The 5,000-nt window shown below is 42.5% G+C and overlaps 1 protein-coding gene across 1 annotated transcript in view; it reads right to left on the bottom strand.

Moving 5' to 3' along the window:
* Positions 1-5,000, bottom strand: part of LOC134462990 (copine-9-like) — a 172,182-nt gene that overhangs the window by 67,196 nt on the left and 99,986 nt on the right. The gene's annotated exons all lie outside the window — the stretch shown is intronic.

Raw genomic sequence — 5,000 nt, 5'->3', positions numbered from 1 at the left:
TGAGCATCTACGCCAGGGCTGTAAGCGTCGTCCAGTGAATTAATCCTTAACGGGTGAAAATTGGACTGTCCGTCTGGAGACGAATGGCCCGATCAATGGCATTGTCATCTCATTTGCCAGGAGAATTTAAACCTGCGATGAGAGAGACGATTGGGGGGGGGGGGGACGGACTAACTCCCTCCTCGCCCCGTTTACCATTATGTTTTTAATGGTCATTTGCTATTTGCAAGGGGAAGGGGTCCTCCCTGGCTCTCTCCTCCCTCCTCCTCCTCCTCTTCCTCCTCTTTCTCCTCTTCTTAAACATGTTTTTAATGGGAATTTGCCGGGAGGATTTACGTAAACCTGCGACTGGAGAAACGGAGTGAGAAGGTGAAAGGGAAACCCCTGCCTGGCTCTCTCCTCTTCCTCCTCCTCCTCCTCCTCCTCCTCCTCCTCCTCCTCCTCCTCCTCTTCCTCCACCTCCTCCACCTCCCCCCATTTAAACAGGTTTTTAATGGTCCATGGGGAACCTTCCCCATTGACAGGTCCGGGGGATGACAGAGTGTTTTGGGATCAATAGTAATGGGCACTTTGCTACTTTCATTTCAATCAGGCAACCTCGGCGACATGACGTGTAGTGATATACTTGTATACAGTTTGTATATAAGAGGCCTGCGTATGGTACTTTCTTATTTGGAGGTGTTCAATGGAATGAGTGATTGAGGAGGGTGTTGCATCGTTTGGTGTAAATGCCAGCGTCGTGTGATACATGAGTATGAGACCAACTTGGAGGTGGAAGTGTTCAATGAGGAAGTGTGTTGCATCGTTGGGAGTAAATACTACCTACAACTACTAGGGCTGTAACGATACACTCAACTCACGATTCGGTTCGTACCACGATTTCACATTTTCCAACATTATAAATAAAATTATAAATATAAACTGATAATTAATTGGTAGAGTAGGTTACAAGAGGCTACTAATACTTTTAAAAAGTTGAAATACGTATAATAATGAAGATTTGAAGCCCGGAAGCACTATCACTTCATATAATGTGGTTGTTTTCAGGGCTGATGGGAAACAAAACTTTAAAAGGGTGTATCACTGCCTCCTTACAGTATCGTGACTCTGTGCATCATGATTTCTCGGTTCTATACCATATCGTTACAGCCCTAACAACTACAGTGCCTGATGAACGTACAGGAGGAATTAGATTGTTTGGAGGTATTCCATGAGGGAAGTGATGTATCATTTGGTGTAAATGCCTTCAAATGCATGATACATGAGTATGGGACCTAGTTTTTTATTTGGAGGTGCTCAATGACCAGGGTGTCAGTATAATTGCCTACATATCCATGATATACAGTATCATCAAAGGGGAAGGCCAAAAAAAGCAGGTGTGTACACAGAGCACACTGTGTTTTGTGTTGTACTGTGTATATAATAAATGTATATAATAAATGTATATAATAAAATTGTATATAATAAATGGACCGGAGACAGGACGTACGTTTAGTGTCTTTATCTGGTAGTGGAAACTCAACACACTGCGCATGCGCGCATGATACATTCAATATCACTACATGTTTTACAGAGTGTTCTATGTTGACAGTGGTTTTACTATACTTGCATTTTCAAAAATCACGAAGTCCTATATACCTGTACGTTCAGTATATGTTCTGTATACGGCTTTATTATGACATAACAGTGTGAGAGGAGACAGGAAATGAGCAGGGTAGAGAGATAGGGGTCGGTAAATGACCCAGGCCGGGTTCGACCCTGGATTCCCATGGGCTTGCAAGACAATTGAATGGTCAGGGCCTTTGCTGCACCACTGAACCCCCTGAGATCCACGTGTTTACATGAAGATGTTTAAATTAATGGAGGAGGATTCCCCTACTGTGCAGTTTTGTGTGAAATACTGTAGTCTACGAGGCCAAACCTAGCTGTCCTTCCCCTTTCTTCTTCGAAGCTGTGTGTTGCGTGAAAGGAGAATTCTGGACGATTTCAACTTGCAGTAGTATTAGTCATAGACTATAGTACCCTTTACTTGTCAATGACACAACTTTTTTCTGTTGAGCCCGCAGATACTGTAAGAATGGCCAGGACTGAAAAAAAAAAAAGATTTAAAAAATCACTGGGTAGCAACAGGTCAAGTATAGCCTGAGCATAAGTAGTTAGGGAACAGATCGCACTCATTTTTTTCTTCTTTCTTTTTCTTTTCTTGTATTCTTTTCTTTTTCAATGTATAAGTGCGGTGTGTGGAAGATGGCCTGAGCATTAAAAAAATAGCTGGAATTCTCCTTTCACATGTAAAGTGGACAACATGAAGCCATCGTCTAGATAGAACATTTTGACTGAGTGACACTTGACGGCCATTTTAAACAGTGGCAATGACAACTTTGCTCAAATGGCTTCAATTGCAATGGGAAAGAATATTGAGCGCTCTTCAGTCTTTTCTCCAGATTGAAGGGGTGCATCTGGTTATTCCTTTTAGGGCTTGACAGACGTTTGATTTTAACATGTTTACCCCGATGTAAAATAAAGGATTTTTAATACTTCAACTGCCTTGATTCAAGAGGAGAGTGCTTTGGATATAATTCAAAAGTCAGTTTAGCTCAAACGGCTTTTTTGAAAAGGAAACTTTTCTAACTCCTCAGTCTCCTTTATTACAGTAAACCCAGGGGATGTGGTGGTGCAAGAAATGGCAAGAGAGGAAGCAGAGTCAAACGTCTATTTTACTGCAGGTTAGAAATTGATTTGGCTCTTTTGATGCCACATCCTATGATAGCAAGCAAGGCGCTCTGTATCTTTTGGCAGACATCACATCACATCAAATTATATTGTGCCAGCGTTTGTGTGTGTGCGTGTGTGCGTGCGTGTGTGTGTGTGTGTGTGTGTGTGTGTGTGTGTGTGTGTGTGTGTGTGTGTGTGTGTGTGTGTGTGTGTGTGTGTGTGTGTGTGTGTGTGTGTGTGTGTGTGTGTGTGTGTGTGTGTGTGTGTGTGTGTGTGTGTTGGGGTGTGTGTGTGGTGAAGGGTTTCTTGTATCTCCAAGGTCATGTTCTTGAAATCATTCACATGCTGTCAGACGCTGATGAATGACTGGGGAGGTGTTTTGCAAAGGTTTCTATGAAGCTAAGGCTCGTAGGCGTCACAACATAATGAGAAATGTTGATACCTGCCTAGGGCAAATCATTTACTATACACAAGATGCCAACAAGATTCCTTCAACCTTAAACAAATCTTTAAGGGAGGAGAGAGAGGAGGGAACAGAGGGAACAGAGAGAGAGAGAGAGAGAGAGAGAGAGAGAGAGACACAGAGAGAGAGAGAGAGAGAGAGAGAGAGAGAGAGAGAGAGAGAGAGAGAGAGAGAGAGAGAGAGAGCAAGAGAGTAAAATGCACTGTGTGAGTGTGTGCGTGTGTGCATGTGTGTGTGTCTGTGTGTGCGCGCGCTTTCAATTGCACTCATTTAAACCAACATAAGTTACATTGAGTGACATTATGGCCTTTCTGCATTATGTGAGTTAGGAGTGTTAATCTGAATTTCTGACGGTGATAAAAGCAGAGACTGCAATGAGCTCAAGTAGAAATACTAATACGTATAGTAGAACAGGTTGAAGTAGGTTGATATGGACAAATTGACCTCCATGCATATAGGATCGAATCACCAGGGACAACCTATTGTTAATCCATCTAGTTCATGTAACCTGAAGAAATGTATGTATGGAATAGCGGCTGACGAGGTGTCCCGATATCAAAGGAAATAATGGACGAGGCGGAATGTTCTAACAGACCGACGGCAGAGCCGAAGGGCTGTTCGCTTCGCCAAAAAAAGGTAACATTTGTGAATGGGTATCATGGATTCTGGAAATTACCACTTCAAAAAATATTACACGGTGCACCTTTAACTAGATGAGTTAAGTATTTTTTATATATATATATATACAGTGCCCTCCATAATTATTGGCACCCCTGGTTGAGATGTGTTAAAAGCCTTAAAATAAATTCAGTGTTTATTGCAGAAGAATACTGTCACACTGAAAATTGTAGGAAAATGTAGCCTTCAACTCAAATGAATTGTAAGAAAATAAAAAAATCCCTGACTAAAAAATAATTATTTTTCATTAAATCACCTGTTCCACAATTATTGGCACCCTTAACAATTCCCAGGAAATAAATATAATTGAAGCATTTCTGTCATTTCTACAGTAGTTTACAAAGTTTACCAGAGTATGTAGGAACATTTAATTAGTAATTCATCACTTCCTGTTTCCCTGGGGTATAAATATGACGTGACACCGAGGCCATTTCTCTTATCCACTCTTAAACATGGGAAAGACAAAGGAACACAGCATACAAGTGAGGCAGATGTGCATCGACCTTCACAGGTCAGGCAGAGGCTACAAGAAGATTGCCACTCAACTGCAGCTGCCCATATCCACTGTGAGAGGAATAATTAAGAAGTTCAAAACAACTGGAACAGTGGTAAACAAGCCTGGACGAGGACCCAAGTTTATTTTGCCACCACGCACAGTGAGGAGGATGGTAAGAGAAATCAAAAGATCTCCAAAGCTCACTGTTACAGAATTACAACAAATGGTAGCATCCTGGGGTCACAAAGTCTCCAAATCAACCATCAGGCGCTGTCTACATGCCAACAAGCTGTTTGGGAGGCATGCACGGAGAAAACCTTTCCTCACTCACAATCATAAACGCAAGCGTCTGGAGTTCGCCAAGCGGTATTGGGGCTTCAACTGGGACCGTGTGCTTTGGTCAGATGAGACCAAGATTGAGCTTTTTGGCAACAAACACTCTAAGTGGGTCTGGCGTACCACGAAAGATGCGCATGCTGAAAAGCACCTCATACCCACTGTGAAGTATGGGGGTGGGTCAGTGATGCTGTGGGGCTGTTTCGCTTCCAAAGGCCCTGGGAACCTTGTTAGGGTGCATGGCATCATGAATGCTTTGAAATACCAGGACATTTTAAATCAAAATCTGTTGCCCTCTGCCCGAAAGCTGAA

Source organism: Engraulis encrasicolus, chromosome 14 (assembly GCF_034702125.1).
Source record: "Engraulis encrasicolus isolate BLACKSEA-1 chromosome 14, IST_EnEncr_1.0, whole genome shotgun sequence".
NCBI lineage: Eukaryota > Metazoa > Chordata > Actinopteri > Clupeiformes > Engraulidae > Engraulis > Engraulis encrasicolus.
Note: the sequence above shows the minus strand (reverse complement) of the source record. Positions and strands in the feature narration are given on the sequence as shown.